The 24,688-nt window shown below is 37.7% G+C and overlaps 1 long non-coding RNA gene across 1 annotated transcript; it reads left to right on the top strand.

Moving 5' to 3' along the window:
• Positions 1-659: 659 nt before the first annotated feature.
• On the top strand, positions 660-18,617 carry LOC136273416 (uncharacterized). The gene is made up of 6 exons (XR_010711625.1): positions 660-4,471; positions 7,071-7,141; positions 7,236-7,294; positions 7,756-7,899; positions 18,077-18,154; positions 18,464-18,617. It is a non-coding gene; the product is annotated as an uncharacterized lncRNA (long non-coding RNA).
• The last annotated feature ends 6,071 nt before the right edge of the window (positions 18,618-24,688 follow it).

Raw genomic sequence — 24,688 nt, 5'->3', positions numbered from 1 at the left:
ATGCTGATATTTTATTCTTTACCAGACACAATAAAGTTTCTCATTTGAAAGGGCAACGACTCAAATTCAACATTATTTTTATAGACCAGCTACTCCCCCCAAAATAATACGGAACGCCATTTGTGTATTAAATACTATGAGATTTTGAGATAATTAGGCCAAGCTTCGGCCACATTGCTGAATATAAATCCCATCACTAAGATATAGAACTATAAGGCGCAGTCACGTGTCATGAGAGTGTATGTCCACGAGAAAACACATTTATAAAGAGTTTCGGATGACTCAGTCCCTTGACTGAGTGACACAGTACAGTATCTTTTAAATATATACCTGATTCATCAATCGATTTTTCAAAGTCAATAATATATGGATAATTTCAAGCAAAACAAATTAAAGATTATTGTTTCTTTAGGATAAAACTCCGAATTTTTATATTTTACTTTGATAAGCAAAATAATCTTGACCTATTTTATTTCATAAATATTTTCTTTGTTTTAAAATTTGAACAACTAGAATATGTATATTACAATAATTTGAAGACCAGAAGATTGACGACGATTATATATAAGTATGAAAACAAAATAAAGCATATATGTTTATGAATGTGTACTAAGTATTTATATGTCATGAATGTGTAGTTATTTGTAGAAATAAGCATCTACCCTCTATTTAAATTAAAATTTACTTAGGTTTTTTATTTTACGGAAACAATCATTGAAGAGGTAATCAATTTTGTAACTTTCCATGGTTTTATAGACACAATAAATGAACCTGCGTTTCTTTTAGGGCGTGCCTACCGAGTATGTACACAATCTTGCAATAAACAATTTTTGAAAAACTTAGAGTAGTTAGATCTCCAAAATTGGTTCCCGAAAAGTAGATATAGTTTTTGAACCATCATTTCCATTTTATTGAGGCCTTATGAGTAACTAGTGTATGCAGAGGGAAATCATAACCTCAAATCCTGCACCCCGCAAATCTTTGTAAGATATCTCGGTCTAGATTTAGATAATTTTTGTAGTCGTATGTATTCATACGTCAGAGTGCAATATATAATCCTGTTCAACCAGACGCTCGGGTGTCTCTGTAAATTTCTGACAAGCAGATAGTCTATCTTGCTTGTCTGAGATTAACGGCGACGGCCGAGCGTCTAGTTGAACGAGACTAGAGTTAAATACTTCTTAAGCCCCTTTCACAATTGGCGCACGATCAGAGGCGACAAAATATTCGTGCGACCGACAAAATTAGATATGAATCGTAAACTGTTGCCGAAATAATCGCATTTGAAAAAGTATTCGTACGAAATTCGCACGATCTAAGCGAGCGTTGTGCGATGTAAACGCAATAAACCTTGCGACATATCTTGCGTCTATATGCGACTGTTGTGCAATGAAAGCGACTGTTGAAAGATAATGCGAGAGGAATGCGCGAGAGACCAGGTGATCGGACGATTGAAGGTGCGCCAATGCGATTGGACGTGCGATCATGCGTTCCATGGTACGAATGCTCGTGCGAGTCAGAGGGGGTATATACCGCCCATTTCCGACTCTCTTCAGTAGACATAGGAATGAAAAAGCCGACATGAGCATACGATGCAGACAAAAATGATTAAATCAAAAATATTTAGTCATTATGATTCTCTTTATATCACAAAAGCAACATAACAATGATTCGAAATTATGAAAGAAAAGTATGACAGTAACATAGGAAATCAAACAATCACGACGTTATTGCTATTGAAAAGTCAGACAATTTTTAGAAATCAACGTATTTTGTTTACTAGTAATCATATGTTGTTCGATATAATAAAACGTTTATTGCATTAATATAATGTTCATATGGCGAAGCTCTCGGTAAATATGATTTTTCTTGGAGTAATAAATCTTCATATTTCCCCCACCACCATGCAGTGCATGTATATTGTCAATTGTGGTTTGAAACAAGGATGCTTATATAGGGTATATATACTAGTGGCAAATAGAGGCTGATAAGTCGTGCAATGATTGTAAAACGTTGCAAGATCACATGAGACATGTTGAGCAACAGTCTCAAGGTCGCAAAACACACGCATTTACAGCAGCAATTCATCTTACGACCTTTTAAAATCGTGCATCACTCTTGCGAGTACACAAAACGTTGTACAACGTTCGTACTAATGTTTGTGCGTTGCACTGCGAAAATTTGGGTCGCGTTGGGTCGCGTCTGAATAGTGTGCATTTCCACTATTCAGAGGAGACTTGATGCGACCAGTAAAACGTATGCAACGAATGCGAGGGCTCGTGCAACGTATGCGAGAGCTCGCGCGAAGCTAAAACATTTCGATCGCAAAGTGGTGTAAAGTGGTCGTGCGCCAATTGTGAAAGGGGCTTTAGTTCCATACCATTTTTTCAGAATTATTTCGATTACTGATACATAAGTGATAGATATAATTCTATCCTCAATTACTCAACATGATTCATATGGAGTTATCTCGAATTTCTTGTCGGAAAAGTTCGAGATTTCACTTTATAAAAATGTTCGTAATTCAAATACAGTTTAGCAACTACATGTACTTGCAATGCAAGATCACTTATTTTTTATTTTAAAATAAATAAAAATCGATAGAGTCAACTCCCTTCAGTACTCCAGTACTTTGATTTATATAGCTGTCCAAAGTTAACAACCATAAAGGACTGCTGGTGCAACGGCAGTTTTCTACATTCTGCAGGTTAGCCATTTTTGTGCACTCCTATGTTTATAAATGAAATTTATTATTTTTCGTCCTTTGCAGCATGAACGCGAAATGGCAATAATTACATGTCATTGAGAGTTTATTAGAATCCCGGCGTAGATGTTTTTGTCTGTGATATCGATAGGCGCATCTTCTTTCCCTAAGAGAAAGATGTTCTCAGTGGCAGTTGTTCTTACGATTGCGTTTGGACGTAAAGTATATTATGCATCTATTTAAAGAGTTGTATTTCAATCGCCGTTTGGATGCATAATCTACTGCGACATTTAGCTGCGTTTGCATTGTAGTTTGAGTACTTATGATTAGTGATGTGCCGTCGGCGAGAATAACACACGGAACACATAGGTCGCAAATATGAGGACCAATGTTGAGACGATCTAGCTCAAGAATGAGACAATCTATCATTTTGAGAGGAAATCAAGAGGGATTAACCCTGCATTGTCCAACTCCCTGTGTCAGGGTATATGACATTGACTGTTTGGAATTTTTTATTATTCTCATGAACTATGTTTATTTTTTTGATATGTTTGATAAGGCATACCTTACATTAAATACAGTCACCCTCATGTAACTCCTTAGACAAGGTTATCAGCAGCTCAATGTACTGTTTGTACATATATTTTAATTAAATTACAATAGAGAAATAATAGCATTGATCTTGGGTGAGTATTCTTCGCTTGCAATTTAAGCTTGTTTCTATCAACTAAAAACAAAAGTAGACGCATGTCATCAATTTCTGTAGTTAAACAACTTCCTTTTTATTTTTTAGGAAAGCAGAGTTTCATTTAAAGTGTTTTCATCTAAAAAGAAAATAAAAACAATGCTATATACAAAAACTACACTATTTATATCTAATGACCAATAAAAGTTTAAAGATGAAATGTGATGTTAACGTTCCTTTTAGAAATAACAAAACATGTGTCAACAATCTATTGTATGTATATATTTGAAAAATTAGAGTGTATTTTGCATTTATCAATGCATTGAATTTTTTAACACACTTTGGTTTGTTATAATGCTTGATTACTTAAATTGAGCATTCTTTTTTGTTATGAAATGTCTCTTTTAAAACACATTGTTTACAATAAAGTAGTCTTTAGAAATAACATGATCTTAACTTAATAAGTCTACAATCTGAATATATTGGTTTTTGATTTGATTATCATAAAAGGCTGCGCGCATTCCCATTAATCTTTATAAGTTTGAATTGTTACAAACCTTATAAAACATAAGACTAACCATAAATAATAACAGGACAGATGATGGAATTTTTTTTAAGGGTGCACGTATATGTTGTTGTATTGTAGTTACCATTTATTTTATAAACGTGTATCAGGAAATTGTAAAGGTTTTGCTAATACTATATTTCTGTATAGATCTCTTCGTGACACTTTATTTATTTAATTAAAATTGATTGAAAGTTAGTGGCTATTAACCTAAATATAATCATAATATAAAAAATATAGTTGTGTAATATCTAAATTTTGAGATATAACTTCCTCGTATAACGGGTTCAAGGAAATAATCAATTACATTTTGACGCTTCTGATGGGAAATTGTTGAAGCCGCCCTGCTTTTGATTAATTGAGGAAGAGTCAGCTGTGAGTTTTAAACATGTTTTATAGTACTTTCTATGTGTTGGTAAAACGCTTTATATACATTTGCCAGCAAGATTCACCATCACCAGCACAGTGAAGTATCGCCTCTTAGAGGCAGGAAAAAACAAGAGAAAACTCAAAACAGGTAAATATGTATCAATTCGGTATTAATAACTAATATAATTTTTGATAGTATAATTTTATACACAAACAAGTTGTTTTCCTTTGGAATAAATTGATTTTATGTCATGCAAAAAGACTCGTTATGAAAATGCAAAATAAATATTGAAAGGCAGTTTGAAAAAATAGACGGTAACATGAACATCGCGGACGTAACTTCTTTGTACCTGAATATTGACCCAAACGTTATATTATACTATGCCCACGACTCTAACGACTGAGCTACTCAGACTCTCGCTACAGGAATCCTGTGAATGCGTACATTGAAAACAAATTACATATTCTGAATCAGTAAAATGGTCACTATTAAACCTACAGAAAAAATTTAAAAAACAAAAATGTTGAAAAATATCATTTTTTAAATGTCGCTTCCGGTGATGACCGGAAGTGACGGCGGACATTTTATTGACCGAGGTATACCAGAAAAATGGGAGATATATCATCTCTGAAATTATTAGCCCTCTATCTTAACTTGTGCTTAAAAAGTCTCAGAAAAATTGTCTTTCAAAATTGTAAAACAACGATAACGTCCGAGGCATTAGCCTTAAAAATTTGAAGGAAATCGAACGAGTCAGAATAAGAGAAAAACGACAAAAAACACTAGAATAATAGTAGAGTCTTTCACTAAATACGGAAGACCCTAAAAAATTGATGGAATGGGCAGTAAGGACAAGGGAAATAAAAAAGAGCTACTCGCAATGTTCATCATACGGATGGTTTCACGCATCATAGGTCATCACCGATCAATTTACAAGTCATTAAAACTCATCCGGAAATTGCACCTGTAAACAAGCCGATTTGGTTTGGACTTTGGTTCAATGTCACGTGATTGCGATTTCTGTCTAAATATAGTTACAATGGGACTGTAACACTGGAAAAAAAATTTGAATTTGAAGCTATGGTTCCAGAAAATGTAAGCAAAATTGACAAAAATGCATAAAGTCTGTGATTCATCACATACAAAGAAGGCAAAGAAGGCTCATTCGAAATACGAATTTCAAAATTCGAAATTCGATATTCAATATCTTGGTTTACCAATCAAATCATGGATCTTAAAACCCGTATCCTAGTGACATTAAACTCCTCTAAATAAAGATAATCCGTACATACTCTTATCTACAAACAAATGTCAAATTCAAGTTGGTTTTTTTTATAAGATATAATATAGTAACAAAATGGTAAAAAGACGTGCAGTACAGCTTAAAACACATGGGGTGAATAACTTCTGATTTACCTATTGCATCGTTAAGAAATAAGAAACAACGTTGATTGTTGTGGTTGAAATACATAAAAATTCCTTTCAGATATCTAATAAACGTAATTATGAGCTTCCGAAAAATAACGGTCGTACAAACCGAAATAATCTTATATCGTTTATTTTTACCACGAGGACTTAAATTGAAATTAATTGACCCGTGCTGAAAACTACAAGATCTTCGTCCGACTACGGTCCTTATGGTATGGAAAGTTTAAGAAACTCTATAAATGGAACACATCAGCACTTTCTCGATAATTTAATAATGGTTTACCAATTTCGGTCAATTTTAAAATGAACAGACATAAATATGTCCAGTAACCCCTCAAGGGGTCTCATTTACAAAAATGAATTTAAGTTGTAGCAGTTCTTATGATAAACACGCAAAACACATGCTTACAAAATAATAATTGTGGTAATTTTAAAAACTTTGGATAATTATTACCTAAGAGAAGTAGAATAGACATGTCCAGGAGAATCTTTGCGGGCTCTGCATGTGTTTTGTTTATAGTAATTACGCATGCGTAATAGTATATAATGCTGAACCCCGTAGCACGTTACGATGTTAATATGTATTGGTTATAAGTAATTATTAATTTTCTCGAAATAATAAGATTTATTTCATGAAAAACTTTGTAATTTTCTGAAAATTTGATATACATTCATGAGTAATACAAAATTCGGTACCCGAACGGAATTTTTTTTTCAAGTTTTTTTTTTATAAGATGCACAGTACTTTCTCTTTAAATAAATTTGTGAATCATCTCTTCAATCATCCAACACACATATTATAACTAACTAAATCTCTGAAAACACATTGAGCTTTGGGAATCTATGTGATTTTGCCTACACTGAATGTATTTATTGCATAAATTACGTATGACGTACTAATTTCTCAATGATTAGTTTAGAATCATATTGTATGTCTATATACATAAATAAAAAAACTTTTAAGTAATACTTGTATTCATTGTTGAAACCGGACTGATAATTTTTATTTAGATAAAACATATTTTCGACTAAAAAAATTCACGCGCGGATCTAAGGGGGGAGGGGTTGAGGAGTGTGTCGAAATCCACGGCAAAATTACTGAGAATACATGTTATCTTAGGACACCCCCATTCTCCGAATAAAATATCTGGATACGCTTATGAAGCTCTCTCTCTCTCTTCTATAATAGCATTTTAACACAACAGGGGTATATAATCTTCGGGTATAAACTATTGGTTAAACTCCTTGACTACCGTAATATCTGGATTTGCTTTCTTAAAGCTTAAAATTAACAATTTCTCACGATTCTTGCTTTCAGTGCGTCATGATGCTGTCGAGGGTTTTGATTCTTCAAATTCTTTTGAAGGTCTCAGCTCAAGAATGTAACAGGTATGTTTTATTTAACTTTTGGATAGTCTAAGCATGATATGAATACAATAACTATACAGTGAAGAATGCAGTTAAGTTGGAAATGTATTTTTAGGTTGAATAACAAGTGTTGTTACAATGAATATTTTGACAACAACACTAACCAATGTGTCGGTAGGTATATTTTTCATGTATCTATCTATCTATCTATCTATCTATCTATCTATCTGTTCATCTATCTATCTATCTATCTATCTATCTATCTATCTATCTATCTACTCATGTATCCATCCTCCATCCATCCATCCAATCAAAATAAAGAATAGCTAATTCTATTTTACACTAAATAATCTGTTTTTTCTCCCTCTATTTGTAAATCCTTTTGTATCCCCATTTATCAAAGTGCTTTAAAATATAGCGAACATCGGTGACATATGCAAATTGAGGTATTGACAATAATCATTGCATGTACGTTAGGCTGAACTATAAATACAAAGTTATAAAATAGTAAACAAATTAAAAAAGTTCAGTTGAATAACGAAATATCGTGATTTTATCATTTCGTTTGTTGCACATACTAGATCTTTATAAAAGGCAACAAGATACACATTTATCATAAAACGTCATATTTGAAGTTTGTAGGAATGGAAGCATTGGATGGAATTGTAAAACACACTGTACATCAGGATACTATGGTTATCTATGTCAGACGCCATGTGAGTGTCTGAATCACCTGTGTGATAAACAGACAGGGTGTCAGCGACGACAGAGTAAGACATGTAAGCTCTTAACAAATCAAATGTGAACGTACATATGTTTTTCTTCGTATGTCAACATGAGGATCGAGCAACGAACAAAAGACGCTTTAAAATACGATCAAAATTACCTATAAGATGTTTGAATTTTTTACTTATCGTTTTTAGCAACAAACTTAACTAATAATTACACACTGACTATTTTTTCAACAACTGTTATTAAAGAAACTGTAAGTCATGAAGAATAATTTGGTAAAAAATTATTTTTCAAAACTTATATGACTGACTGTTGTTAACACAGGATACACAAGTAAGATACACAACTGGATTGTTATTAAAATAAAGGAAATGTCGATTGCTTTTTAATTGCAATATTCCCCCCCAGACTCCCATTTTTACTTATATATCTGATATGTCGCTTAAATGAAAAAGAATATTAAGAAATATATTAAAAATCAAATACCAAAACTAATTTTAATTAAGTAGCAACATTTCTCTAGTGGCTTTTTTTTCTTGCATTCAAAAGTTTTCGCTATTCACTATTCGAATAGCGAATAGAATTCTGTGGTCGGTTCGCTATTCAAATTACCGTAAACATACTAATAAACGTAAATTCAAAATTTTATGTAAACTTCCCTCTTTAAATAAAAAAACAGTTTTATAGCAAAAATTATTACTAGCTGACCTAACCTGAACATTGACATAATAAACACGACTAGTAAGAGGCTAAGCTAGCCTTGTAAAAATGCGACATTTCCAATAATACAGTTATAATGGGATATTTTTCAAGGGGCTGGCTAACACCCTGTATCCCATATTTGGGCCTTCATATTTGGTAAGAATGGTGCCCCATGACAGCCCAGTCGACCCTCAAAAAAGGAATTGGGTTTATACGGCCATTAACAGGCTTAGCTAGCCTGGCGAACAATGGGAAATTTCGTATAATATATATATAATGGCATACCTTTCAAGGGGCTTGATAACACCTTGTTTCCCATATCTGGGCCTTAATATTTGGTGGGGATGAGGACCCGGGGATGCCCAGTCGACCCTCAAAAGGAATTGGGTTTACACGGCCATTAACAGGCTTAGCTAGCCTGGCGAACAATAGGAAATTTCGTATAATATATTTATAATGGCATACCTTTCAAGGGGCTGGCTAACACCCTGTATCCCATATATGGGCCTTCATATTTGGTTGGGATGGGGACCCGAGGAAGCCCAGTCGACCCTCAAAAGAAATTGGGTTTAGATGACCATTAACAGGCTTAGCTAGCCTGGCGAATAATAGGAAATTTCGTATAATACAATTATAATGGCATACCTTTCAAGGGGCTGGCTTACACCCTGTATCTCATATTTCGATCTTCATATTTGGTGGGGATGGGGAACTAGGGAAGCCCAGTCGACCCTCAAAAGGAATTAGGTTTACATGGCCATTTACAGGCCTAGCTAGCCTGGCGAATAATAGGACATTTCGAATAATGCAATTATAATGGCATACCTTTCAAGGGGCTGGCTAAAACCATGTTTCCCATATTTGGGCCTTCATATTTGGTGGGGATAGGGACCCGGGACAGCCCAGTCGACCCCCAAAAGGAATTGGGTTTACATGGCCATTAACAGGCTTAGCTAGCCTGGCGAATAATAGGAAATTTCGTATAATACATATATAATGGCATACCTTTCAAGGGGCTGGTTAACACCCTGTTTTCCGTATTTGGGCCTTCATATTTGGTGTAGATGGGGAACTAGGGAAGCACAGTCGGCCCTCAAAAGGAATTGGGTTTACACGGCCATTAACAGGCTTAGCTAGCCTGGCGAATAATAGGAAATGTCGTATAATACAATTATAAAGGCATACCTTTCAAGGGGCTGGCTAACACCCTGTATCCCATATTTGGGCCTTCATATTTGTTGGGGATGGGGACCCGGGGAAGTCCAGTTGACCCTCAAAAGAAATTGGGTTTACCCGGCCATTAACAGGCCTAGCTAGCCTGGCGAATAATAGGAAATTTCGTATAATACAATTATAATGGCATACCTTTCAAGGGGCTGGCTAACACCCTGTATCTCATATTTTGGCCTTCATATTTAGCTAGCCTGGCGAATAATAGGAAATTTCGTATAATACATATATAATGGCATACCTTTCAAGGGGCTAGTTAACACCCTGTTTTCCGTATTTGGGCCTTCATATTTGGTGTAGATGGGGACCCGGGGAAGCACAGTCGACCCTGGATGTTTTTATAGGGTTGAATAATAAATTTAAAATAAATCATGTACATTTTATTTTACTCGTCGCTCTGTAATTTGAAATTCATTCATTTCATTTATATGTCTGATTATTTCTTTTGTCTTTGCTAAAATTCGATATGTTTATTCATTTCAAACATTAGGTTGAAAAGGAGAGTTTTTTTTTATTTGTGGAGGATATGTGAAGCGGATACTGGTCGTATTTCTGTTTTATTTTTCAGCGGATTTTTAAATTGTGTTAAACTTGTTTAAATGTAGGGGAGACATGGTCAGGACTCATTTCAGACATTGCAGAATAAAAAAAATGTACAACTTACATAAAACATTAATTAAACAGCCAGGGTCGATCTCAAAAGTTTTTGAAGATTTGTCCCTTATTCACTGTTTTCGATATACGTAGGTCCCATTTTACTATCCAATCCCCGGCAATTCCCATACACTACGACAGGATTTGCAGCTATATCCATGTAAATATTCAAGAATTTATTTGAAATTATACACTTTCCCTCTGAGTGAGATTTCATGTTCTGACCCCCCCCCCCCCCCTCCCCTCCATTTCCATTAAAAAATCGAAAGTGAAAGTGACAGTTTCGCATCTAAAGTGTCGCTTGTCAATTACATAGACATAAGGTCTTCTATCCACAAAATAAATGAAATAGATATTCTAAAGTTTATACCCCTCAAATACCCAACCAAACCTCACATTTACCATTTTTTCTAAAATTTGACCGGGTCTTTCCTGCGAAACCGAACATTTTGAAGAAAAAAAACGTGCAACAAACAAAATTGCTTAATCTTGTTTATTTCCTAATCAACACTATGCATCGGATCCAAATAGTTTATAAATAAGCAGCAATGACCCCCACCCCCACCCCTACCCAACCCCAACACATGAAATATGCCTTTCCTTCGACCAATTACTCAATGTTTTACAACATTTTATGTAAAGGAGGCGGTGTGTATATGACATTAAGTCAATCACAATTATATATATTTTTTTATAGACACCAGAGAAAAACCAACTGTACCTAGAGTTGGCAGCTATATGCATATATCTAGAGAGTGAGGGTGTCGGACTTTATAAAATAAAATTTTCTTGATTTTGAAGGCATCCTCCATCTCTCTCTCTCTCTCTCTCTCTCTCTCTCTCTCTCTCTCTCTCTCTCTCTCTCTCTCTCTCTCTCTCTCTCTCAATCCGCCCATGAAGATGATAGAACATTTCAGGCTCTGCCAGAACAAATGTTACCACTTTTTATCGACATGCAAAATATTTAACGCCTATATATAGATATTTAAGGAATAAGGAATCATTCTTTGAGTATTACGAGGTGTTAATTTTGGTCGGGGCGTGGTCAAATCTATTGATTACATTGATTTACATTATTTTAAATCTGTACACTTTAAAACAACATTATTTTAAAACCACTATTATTTATATAGTACATGCTATAGTATGTATTACTACGCGGCGCAGCCAATACCGTTTTTCGGTTATGCTATAAGATACGCCCATTTCGTGACACTCATGTTATATGAAGTTATTGGGTTTTAGGGTTCAAAATTGATTCTTTATATTATCACAGACAGACAGTTGAAAATGGAAATATGTCAAAATACATACAAAATTGAAATAATTCATCACGTGTTGAAAAATTTATCATTGTCTCCGAAATACAAACTGATCATGAGACAATGTCCATTAAATACATTCTATGTGAATGGAAAGCTTTCGTCTCGGCAACTACCAGGTTTAATTTCACACTCGTACAAATTTCTTTTTTAATCCTTACTTATTTGATTAGTAAATAGTAAGTTTCGACTTGGAAAAAAATATAGTAGTTGCATATTTATGATATTTAAAACAGAAGAAAGTTTATCGCGATTCAGCGGTTTTAGAACACAAACAAAGCATTTAATGTTCTGTAAAGATGGGAACAAGCTTGTTGAAAGTACTTGCATTATTGATAGTATTTCCAGTCTTTCTCCGACAAATGAGAGTGACTGTCGTTATTTTAATCCAGGTTGTCGTTGTACTAATCGGATGAAAATCATAGACTCCTTTTATATGGGACACCAGTCCATCGTAGATTAACTTCCAGCCTGAACCTATCTTTGTGGACTAAGACAAATGTAGATTAAGTGTCTTGTCCAAGGACACAACACACAGCAAATGGCCACACCGGGGCTTGAACCGTCGATCTTTTATATTTTCATATAACACTCACATAATATATAATAAATCATATAACATATGAATCGTTATGAAATAACACACCGTGTGAACTCCGGTATATGTAATGGGAGATAACCCAAGTCGAACAAAGACCCATATTGATTTATATATCCGTTGACCTTTGCTTACGGGATTAAAGAACATATTGCATAACATATTGTTTCGTTATCGATTTTATACATTATAAAAATCAAAAACATGGTACATGCATGCAAATGTTATTACATGTAATACCCAAAATTATTAACCTCTGTTCACTTTCAGAGAGATAGTGCTGACTTTTAATATCTATTTTAAAAAAGTGTTAAGATGACTGTTGTGATAATTGTATGATGTGAATGTCCTTACACATGTATATATTCAGAACAATAACTCCTTCTTAAATGTCCATTGATTTCACCAAGTACCACATTTTGACAAAAGAAGCTATAGATATGTAAGTCACTTCATACATATTTTTTCCCATATAGCAATTTACATGATATTTGCCACTTCAAATAGCTATTTACTCATATGTCTGAAAGTCATGTAAACCAAATTCCAATTGGTAGACTGGACAGCCGATATTCCATTATAACTGTATCACACTAATTTCTATTTTCGCCAGGCTAGCTAGACCTCTTAATGGCCGTGTAAACCCAATTCCTTTTGAGGGTCGACTGGGCGTTCCCGGGGCCCAATCCTTAACAATTATGAAGGCTTAAATATGGGAAACAGGGTGTTATCCATACAAATTTTCCTATTATTTGCCAGGCTAACAAAGCCTGTTAATGGCCGTGTAAACCCAATTCCTTTTGAGGGTCGACTGGGCTGTCATGGGGCGCCATCCTCACCAAATATGAAGGCCAAAATATGGGATACAGGGTGTAAGCCAGCCCCTTGAAAGATATCCCATTATAACTGTATTATACGAAATTTCCTATTATTCGCCAGGCTAGCTAAGCCTGTTACTGGACGTATAAACCCAATTCCTTTTGGGGGTCGACTGGGCTGTCCCGGGGCCCCATCCCCACTAAACATGAAGGCCCAAATATGGGATACACGGTGTAAGCCAACCCTTCAATGATATCCAATTTAACTGTTACATAGGAAATGTCGCATTTTCGCCAGGCTAGCCAAGCCTCTTACTGGTCGTGTAAACCCAATTCCTTTTGAGAGTCCACTGGGCTGTCATAGGGCGCCATCCTCAACAAATTTGTAGGCCCAAATATGGGATATAGGATGTTGGCTCGCCCCTTGAAAGATATCCCATTATAACTGTACTATAGGAAATGTCGCATGTTCGCCAGGCTAGCTAAGCTTCTTACTGGTCGTGTAAACCCAATTCCTTTTGAGGGTCCCCTGGTCTGACATAGGGCGCCATCCTCAACAAATTTGAAGGCCCAAATATGGGATACAGGATGTTGGCTAGCCCCTTGAAAGATATCTTTTTATAACTGTATTATAGAAAATGTCACATTTTCGCCAGACTAGCTAACCCTCTTACTGGACGTGTAAACCCAATTCCTTTTGAGGGTCCCCGGGTTTGACATTGGACGCCATCCTCACCAAATATGAAGGCCAAAATATGGGATACAGGGTGTTAGCCAGCACCTTGAAAGATATCCCATTATAACTCTATTATAGGAATTGTTGCATTTTCGCCAGGCTAGCTTAACCTTTTACTGGTCGTGTAAACCCAATTCCTTTTGAGGGTCGACTGGACTGTCCCGGGGCCCCATCCCCACTAAACATGAAGGCCCAAATATGTGATACAGGGTGTTAGCCAGCGCCTTCATAGAAATTCCCATTATAACTGTTATATAGGAAATATCGCATTTTCGCCACGCTAGCTAAGCCTCTTATGGGTCGTGTAATCTTAATTCCTTTTGAGGGTCGACTGGGCTGTCATTAGTGCCCATTCTCAACAATTATGAAGGCCCAAATATCGGATAAAGGGTGTTAGCCAGCCCCTTGAATGATATCCCATTATAACTTTATTATTGGAAATGGCGCATATTTGCCAGGCTAGCTAAGCCTCTTACTGGTCGTGTAAACCCAATTCCTTTTGAGGGTCAACTGCGCTGTCATAGGGCGCCATCCTCAACAAATTTGAAGGCCCAAATATGGGATACAGGATGCTGGCTAGCCCCTTGAAAGATATCCCATTATAACTGTATTCTTGGAAATGTCGCATTTTCGCCAGGCTAGCTAAGCTTCTTACTGGTCGTGTAAACCCAATTCCTTTTGAGGGTCCCCTGGTCTGACATAGGGCGCCATCCTCAACAAATTTGAAGGCCCAAATTTGTGATACAGGATGCTGGCTAGCCCCTTGAAAGATACCCCATTATAACTGTATTATAGAAAATGTCACATTTTCGCCAGACTAGCTAAGCCTCTTACTGGACGTGTAAACCCAATTCCTTTTGAGGGTCCTCTGGTCTGTCCTGGGGCCCCATCCCCACCAAACATGAAGGCCCAAATATTGGATACACGGTGTAAGCCAACCCTTCAATGATGTCCCATTTAACTGTTACATAGGAAATGTCGCATTTTCGCCAAGCTAGCTAAGCCTGTTACTGGACGTATAAACCCAATTCCTTTTGGGGGTCGACTGGGCTGTCCCGGGGCCCCATCCCCACTAAACATGAAGGCCCAAATATGGGATACACGGTGTAAGCCAACCCTTCAATGAAATCCAATTTAACTGTTACATAGGAAATGTCGCATTTTCGCCAGGCTAGGGTGTTAGCCAGCCCCTTGAATGATATCCCATTATAACTTTATTATTGGAAATGGCGCATATTTGCCAGGCTAGCTAGGCCTCTTACTGGTCGTGTAAACCCAATTCCTTTTGAGGGTCCCCTGGTCTGACATAGGGCGCCATCCTCAACAAATTTGAAGGCCCAAATTTGTGATACAGGATGTTGGCTAGCCCCTTGAAAGATATCCCATTATAACTGTATTATAGAAAATGTCGCATTTTCGCCAAGCTAGCTAAGCCTCTTACTGGACGTATAAACCCAATTCCTTTTGGGGGTCGTCTGGTCTGTCCCGGGGCCCCATCCCCACTAAACATGAAGGCCCAAATATGGGATACACGGTGTAAGCCAACCCTTCAATGATATCCAATTTAACTGTTACATAGGAAATGTCGCATTTTCGCCAGGCTAGGGTGTTAGCCAGCCCCTTGAATGATATCCCATTTTACTTCATTATTGGAAATGGCGCATATTTGCCAGGCTAGCTAAGTGTCTTACTGGTAGTGTAAACCCAATTCCTTTTGAGGGTCCACTGGGCTGTCATAGGGCGCCATCCTCAACAAATTTGAAGGCCCAAATTTGTGATACAGGATGTTGGCTAGCCCCTTAAAAGATATCCCATTATAACTTTATTATAGAAAATGTCACATTTTCGCCAGACTAGCTAAGCCTCTTACTGGACGTGTAAACCCAATTCCTTTTGAGGGTCCTTTGGTCTGTCCTGGGGCCCCATCCCCACCAAACATGGATGCCCAAATATTGGATACACGGTGTAAGCCAACCCTTCAATGATATCCCATTTAACTGTTATATAGGAAATGTCGCATTTCGCCAAGCTAGCTAAGCCTCTTACTGGTCGTGTAAACCCAATTCCTTTTGAGGGTCCTCTGGTCTGACATGGGACGCCATCCTCACCAAATATGAAGGCCAAAATATGGGATACAGGGTGTTAGCCAGCACCTTGAAAGATATCCCATTATAACTCTATTATAGGAATTGTTGCATTTTCGCCAGGCTAACTTAACCTTTTACTGGTCGTGTAAACCCAATTCCTTTTGAGGGTCGACTGGACTGTCCCGGGGCCCCATCCCCACTATGAAGGCCCAAATATTGGATACACGGTGTAAGCCAACCCTTCAATGATATCCCATTTAACTGTTATATAGGAAATGTCGCATTTCGCCAAGCTAGCTAAGCCTCTTACTGGTCGTGTAAACCCAATTCCTTTTGAGGGTCCTCTGGTCTGACATGGGACGCCATCCTCACCAAATATGAAGGCCAAAATATGGGATACAGGGTGTTAGCCAGCACCTTGAAAGATATCCCATTATAACTCTATTATAGGAATTGTTGCATTTTCGCCAGGCTAACTTAACCTTTTACTGGTCGTGTAAACCCAATTCCTTTTGAGGGTCGACTGGACTGTCCCGGGGCCCCATCCCCACTATGAAGGCCCAAATATTGGATACACGGTGTAAGCCAACCCTTCAATGATATCCAATTTAACTGTTACATAGGAAATGTTGCATTTTCGCCAGGCTAGCCAAGCCTCTTACTGGTCGTGTAAATCCAATTCCTTTTGAGGGTCCACTGGGCTGTCATAGGGCGCCATCCTCAACAAATTTGAAGGCCAAAATATGGGATACAGGATGTTGGCTCGCCCCTTGAAAGATATCCCATTATAACTGTACTATAGGAAATGTCGCATGTTCGCCAGGCTAGCTAAGCTTCTTACTGGTCGTGTAAACCCAATTCCTTTTGAGGGTTCCCTGGTCTGACAAAGGGCGCCATCCTCAACAAATTTGAAGGCCCAAATATGGGATACAGGATGTTGGCTAGCCCCTTGAAAGATATCTTTTTATAACTGTATTATAGAAAATGTCACATTTTCGCCAGACTAGCTAACCCTCTTACTGGTCGTGTAAACCCAATTCCTTTTGAGGGTCGACTGGACTGTCCCGGGGCCGCATCCCCACGTTACATGAAGGCCCAAATATGTGATACAGGGTGTTAGCCAGCGCTTCTAAGAATTCCCATTATAACTGTTATATAGGAAATATCGCATTTTCGCCAGGCTAGCTAAGCCTCTTATGGGTCGTGTAATCCCAATTCCTTTTGAGGGTCAACTGGGCTGTCATTAGTGCCTATTCTCAACAATTATGAAGGCCCAAATATGAGATAAAGGGTGTAAGCCAGCCCCTTGAAAGATATCCCATTATAACTGTATTATTGGAAATGGCGCATTTTTGCCAGGCTAGCTAAGCCTCTTACTGGTCGTGTAAACCCAATTTCTTTTGAGGGTCCCCTGGGCTTAAATAGGGCACCATTATTGTCAAATATGAAGGCTTAAATATGGGATACAGGGTGTTAGCCAGTCCCTTGAAAGATATCCCATTATAATTGTATTATAGGAAATGTCGCATTTTGGCCAGGCTAGCTAAGCCTCTTTCTGGTCGTGTAAACCAAATTCCTTTTGGAGGTCGACTGGGCTGTCCCGAGGCCCCATCCCCACCAAATATGAAGGCCCAAATATGGTATAGAGGGTGTTAGCAAGCCCCTTAAAAGAAATCCCATTATAAAATCCCATTCTTTTTTACCAGGCTTGCTTAGCCTCTTACTGGTCATGTTTATTATGTCAATGTTAAAATTAGGTCAGCGAGTAATAATTTTTACTATAAAGCTGTTTTTTTAATTAAAGAGGGAAATTTTGAATTTACGTTTATTAGCATGTTTACGGTAATTTGAATAGCAATAGCGAACCGACCACAGAATTCTATTCGCTATTCGAATAGTGAATAGCGAAAAGCAAATAGAACTCCAACTTCTGAATGCCTTTTTTTCTTTGTGGGTACTAAATTTTTTAGATAACAAAAAAAACTTTATGCATTGAAAGTAAATTGCGGTTGTTGGCCAAATAAAATTTTATGAATCTTATTAATATTAATTAAGAGATATTTAAAAACTATTTTAGCAACCACGCAAGCTCGAAACAAGCCTACTTTTTCCAAAAAGAATGCTCAAGAATCATCAAATCAGACTGTTGATATCGGTAAATATTTTTTTAACTAAGCTTAAAACAATTATTGTTGAAGATAGTTGATTACAATAATATTAAGGAAAGCACAATTAAATAAAGTTTAAAGAATAATCAAAATCAAAATCCACCGTTAAAAAAATGCTGATTACCCGAAGGTTTTTATCTAGAAATAAAAATCTGAATCAGTAAAAAGATTATTTGTTTAATTGAAAAGTATAAAGTGGTATTTACGAGTTTGACAAATGTCTTCAGACGGTAAAGTTCACTATAGTGTTGTCGTATTTTTAATTATCTTGAAATTCTTAACATTATCTTTAACAGAAACCCATGATCAAAAATGGAATATTAGTGAAACGCCAGCACCTGGCGATGGTTCAGAAGGACGAATACCGTATTCCATGTCAAGTGCAATCTTGTTTTTTATTGGTTCGATTACAACAGTATTCTTTGGTGGAGCATTTATTTATTTTCGAAAGAGGTTGAAATCACATTATTTTACCACTGCTTAATCGTATATCCATATCAATGTTAACGTTGATATCAAACATTTATAGATAGATAGAAAACAATATTAAAAAACTCCAAATATTTTTCATTTCAGATTCTTAGGGATATTCATAAATCGATATAAAGGTAAACAGGACCTTCCGTTATTTTTTTTTAATTTTCTGTGGTGTTATGTATTCTTATATAATAAAATATCTTATCTTAAATATCAATTTCGTTCTCCGGATGACATCTTTAGTTTCATTGTAAAAATTGTCCATGAAAGTAACTTATATTATTCTCATTGTCTTGTAAATTAATATACACCGTGTCATATTTATTCTATTTTTTTCTTTATCATTTTTTAGGAAGAACCCACTCAATAAGAAGAACGCCACATACCGAAAGTGATTTAAATTACGATGCAATTCGTTACTCACAACTCATCAGGAATAGTAACATTTGTGAAGAAGTTAGTGCATCATCGCGTGCAAATGGAATGACTGGTCTACTTTCAGTCATTTATGATAATTTTAATGACGACGACGAAGACTATAGTCGGTTAATACTCAAACAAAATCTGAGCACATGCATCCCAAAGACAAACATTTTTATTGAGGATGAGGGTTATGCTTTCTTACAAACAAGCGATATCAGAGAATTAAAAACGGACATTGTCGTCCAACAACACCAGTCTCTGCCAAGTTTCGCAACTTTTGAAAACCCAATTTCTACTGGGTTCAAACCTTTAACACGATGTTTATCGGACAATAATATCATATACCTTAAACCTTTATTACCGAGTTCAGTTGTCTTTTTAAAAGAACAGAAAATACGAGATGACAATGATAAGAGACCTTCTGAAACAGCAGCAGAAAATATTGAAGATTTATTCGTATCTCCACAAAATGATTGTATATAATTACTTGTTAAACCTTGCAAATCCATGGTGCTTAGGAGAGATATTTATGATATGGATATAACTAAAAATTGTTATTTTAAACTTATTCTAATTTGATTTGTATTACATGGGTTTCATTCATGAGAAACAATTTACAATCACTACAATGAAATATCAACTACACACTGTAAAACATTCTTTTACATGTCTCTTATTATACTAACTCATTTATAAAATCAAATTAATTAAATAAATATATTCAATTATTGTTTCATGTTTTTTATTGCGAAAAATAGCTAAATGTTTAAGGAAGGTTGCCATTTTGTGTAACTAAAAAACTGAAAACCATGCTCTGTTTATGTGGGTTTATTTTTTAAAAATGTAATAGACACAGGGGTATTCTGTATTGTGTGGTAGGAATGAGTTTGAATTTGCTTTCAATTGATTGCATCGACTGGCTGATAAATGAGGCTATAAAAGTATAATTCTTCTATATCCTGAAGCGAAGTTATGATCAAAATCGAAAATATCCCTTCAGTTCCCTGTGGTAGAATTGTGCTGACTAACTTCCGGTTTCATGTACTCATCCCTTCGATCCTCAGCTGGTCACGTGATACCCGAAGGGTATATAAGCTGAAAAAATCAGTAGGATCGGGGAGTCTGTGTTCGACAGCCGAGACATCAACACATCGAAGCCAGGAAAGAAATTAAGGTTGGTAAGAATAACCTGTCTGTAGTCTTACGTGCCTGTAATAGGCTTTCGAGACTATAGGTGTATATTTGGAGTAATAAATATACAAATTGGCGTGTTGACTGTAGTTAGTACGCTACATTCCCGAAACGGCGCGTGCGCTCCTGTCTCCGAACAGCGCATACGCGATCGTAGTTTGAAGTGCGTGCGCCACAGAGAACCGGGGGATATTATATGTATATATTCCAAATCAAAATCTGTGATTGAGGAAATAGATCATTTAATTCACTCTTTGATTTGCTCAGGCAGAGCAGCCGAATCCCATATCGAACTCAGAAACGTTACATAAATTTGGTGGCAGCGAGCGGTGGGATTCGGCAAATAAAAGAAATAATCACATTTAAAGTTAGTTGTTAAAATAGAGTACTGTTTGTTTGTTTCTCTTTTATTTGTTAAATGATGAGCGCAATGGATGAAATGCTGGATGAGGAAATCTCTTTCCTTGAACAGAGTTGAGAGCGATTGCGCCTTGAAATAGAAAAGCAGTCGACACCAGTAGTGAGAAAAAGATCGATGCGCGATTCTGGCATTGCTACTATACCCAAGGAAGTTGTAGTTCGGGAATGCTTACCTGAAGGAGTTGCGAATGATACAGTGGTGAGCGTGAATTTAAGGCAAACGGAAAACTCTTAGGCGGAGAGTAGTTACATTGATGGTGTTACTTTAAGAAAAACGGCACAACGAAAGCCTGCTTCTGCACAGAATGCACATCATGAAAGTGCGCAACAGTATTCAGCGGATGCGCCGGTAGCCGTGACTGATAGGCTATCAAACGCATCAAATGCGCATTTACAAACGGCGAGTGCGCCGCAAGAAAATCGTATGCATGCGCAACACCATTTACCACTGCAAGTGCATTCGCAGATACTAGTGCCAGCGCAAGCGCAACAACAATTAGCTACAGGTGAATTGAGTACAGTTACAGATTCTGTAGGCCAGAGACGAAATAACGACTTTGCGCTAAGGAGTTTTAACAGTCGTCTGCCTACGCCAATGCCAATCACCACCGACAGGAATGCAACAAAATGCTATATAAAACCTGCGACTTTTGACGGTAGTCATTCTTGGATTGATTACAAGTCTCATTTTGACGTTTGTGCGGCCATTAATAACTGGTCTGATAGAGAGAAAGGACTCTATTTAGCCGTTTCATTGCGAGGTGCTGCGTGCATGGGAATGTCTCGTCAGAGACGGGACAACAGTATAATCTGTTGGTTGAAGCACTGGAGGAGCGATTTGCGCCGCCGAATTAAACTGAGCTTTACCGTGCGCAATTGAAAGAGAGACGACAGAGAGCTTCGGAAACACTGACAGAACTAGGTCAAGCAATTAGGAGACTTACTTATCTGGCTTATCCTTCAGTACTAATGGAGGTAAGAGAAACGCTGGAAAAGAGGCATTTATAGATGCACTGGTAGATTCCGACATGCGATTGCGCTTTAAGCAAAGTAGACCTCAGAATTTAAATGAAGCGATACGCTTAGCAGTTGAGTTGGACGCATATTACAAGACTGAAAAGAGAAGCCACGTGCACAGTGTGAACTTCACAAAACCCACTAGTGAGAAGGAATCGCAGTCCAAAGATTTATTTGAAATGATGCAGACACTTCAGGATAAGATAGAATCGTTAGAGAAGCGCATTGAGGAGAAAGGTAAAAATCAAAGCGTTCTTGAAGGTCACAGATTTGCCAATACACAAAGAAGCGGAAAAGTGAAGTGTTACAAATGCTCAGAAGAAGGACACATCCGTATAAATTGTCCCAAATTGAAGAGAGAGCGCGACAGTAGTACTCGACGCAGTGAGCAGCCTAAAGAGGGAAATGCGCGTCGAATTCGCGGTAAGCAGAGGCAAAAAATTCGAAAGAGTTCTAAAGGAAATGTAGGGGCAATCAACTTATGTGAAGAAGCGGGTATTTTTATAGATTCAGAAGTAAACGGCCTCAAAACAAAACTTCTCATTGATACTGGTGCATCCCTGACTTTGTTGTTTAAGAGAATGTATGACAAACTACCAGACAAGCCCGTCTTAGAGGAGAGTAGACAAGTTATAACGAGTGCCAGTGGCTCAAGACTTTGTCAGTATGGAAAAGCCGATTTCGTTATAAAGATAGGAAGGTCGAGGGAAACGGTGAAACTAATGGTAGCGGATATTAGTAAAGACGGGATACTGGGTCTTGATTTTCTTAGAGCATGCAAAGGAGATAGAAACTTCGAACGAAGTTCTCTGAAAGTGAATAATGAGGAGTGTCGCTTCTCATGGGAAGGTACATTAGGGTGCTATAGGGTAACGGCGGATAAGGATGTGTGCCTGCCACAGAGAAGTGAAGTTGTAATTCAGGCTAAGGTACCGGGAGAAAATACATTTGGTTCCGGAGACTATTTGGTAGAGGCCGAGCCAAAGTTTCTTGAGAGTGGACGCGCATTTGTTGGCCGAACTTTGGTAAAGGGACATAATATTGTGCCAGTTTGTCTCATGAATATCACTGAGAGCGTGCAGCAAATTCATGGTGGTACTTTGATTGCAAAAATGACTGCAGTGGAAGAACAAAATGCTTCCGCGGGTGAGGCTGAAAATAGTGCTAAGGGATTACGCAGTGATTTGCGGGTGCAAACTTAATCTGTCTCCTGCGCAGTTTTCGAAGGTAGAACTATTCTTGCACAAAAACGAGGATTTGTTCGCAACATCGAACTATGATTTAGGGCGGACACATGTTGTGAAACACAAGATAAATACTGAACTAGGAACTCGTCCTATCAAACAGGCGCCTCGACGAATCCCTCTACATTTATCTCAAGAGGTTGATAAGCAAGTCAAGGAAATGGTTGATAAAGGGGTAATCGAAACATCTATCAGCCCGTGGGCATCACCCGTTGTCCTAGTTCGTTAGAAAGATGGGACAATGCGCTTTTGCGTTGACTTTCGTCGATTAAACGAAGTTACAGTGAAAGATGCATATCCACTTCCAAAGATAGAGGAAGCGTTTGACCATCTTTCAGGGCATGCTATGTTTTCTACACTAGATCTCAGCAGTGGGTACTGGCAGGTCGGCATGGAAAAAGGAGACAAGGAGAAGACTGCCTTTTTTACGTGCAAAGGGTTATATCAGTTTAGGGTTATGCCCTTCGGTTTGTGTTGCGCACCTGCCACTTTCGAACGTCTCATGGAGACAGTGCTTGCAGGCCTTCAATGGGACAAGTGCTTGTTATATCTGGACGATATAATTGTTGTCGGGAAATCGTTTGAAGACATGCTAGAAAATCTCGGAGAGGTGTTCAAGCGTTTGCGACAGGCAGGTCTCAAACTAAAGGCTAAAAAGTGCAACTTTTTTGCAAAGAAGGTTTCGTACCTTGGGCATATACTATCTCAGGATGGTATTGCTACTGATCCGGAAAAGGTAAAAGCAGTTGATGATTGGCCGATACCAAGTAATGTCTCAGAAATTCGATCTTTCCTTGGCCTTTGCAGCTACTACAGGCGCTTCATACGAGACTTTGCTTCCATAGCCAAGCCCCTGCATCGACTCACTGAGAAGGGAAGGAAGTTTCAATGGACGAAAGAGACCCAGGAAGCTTTTGAGGTGTTGCGTGATCGATTGGTCAGTGCGCCAATTTTAGCATTACCTGATATAACAAAGCAATTTATACTAGATACGGATGCCAGTGGAACGGCAATCGGTGCTGTGCTTTCGCAGAAAATTGATGATAAAGAACGCGTGATTGCATATGCAAGCCGAACCTTGTCTAAAGCTGAAAAGCGATATTACGTTACCAGGAGAGAATTATTGGCGGTTGTTCACTTCATCAAGCATTTTCGACACTACCTTTACAGATGTCATTTTCTTATCAGGACAGACCACGGATCACTAAGATGGCTGTTACGATTTAAGGATCCGGAAGGTCAAATGGCGAGGTGGCTGGAAGTGATCAGTACGTACGACTTCGAGATTGAGCACCGCCCTGGTCGAAAGCATGGTAACGCAGATGCACTCAGTAGAATACCATGTCCCCAGTGTGGTTTCGAACCTGAAACAGTGCAAAAAGTTCGAACTGTGTACGCAAATCTAGACTCGAGCGAGAAAGATGACCTTACTTTGAAAGAGGCGCAGAGTGAAAGCAAGGACATTCAGTTGGTTCATTCTTGGGTTGAAAGTTGGCAAAAGACCTTGTAACTATAAGATAACGCAGCAAGGGTTTGTAGTGAAATCACTCTGGAATCAATTTGATCGCCTGTGCATAAAAGAAGGGCTGTTTATGCGAAAATGGATACTGCTACCCTCAGGCAAGGAAACATTCCAGACTATTATCCCCAATGAAGAGCGTCGGAGAGTCCTTAATATGTGCCATGACAGCCATACATCAGGACACTTATGTGTTACGAAAACTCTGGCCAAAATAAGGCAAAAGTATT

The sequence above is a fragment of the Magallana gigas genome, chromosome 3 (genome assembly GCF_963853765.1).
Source record: "Magallana gigas chromosome 3, xbMagGiga1.1, whole genome shotgun sequence".
NCBI lineage: Eukaryota > Metazoa > Mollusca > Bivalvia > Ostreida > Ostreidae > Magallana > Magallana gigas.
The sequence above is the reverse complement of the archived record's forward strand: the minus strand, read 5'-3'. Positions and strand labels throughout refer to the sequence as shown.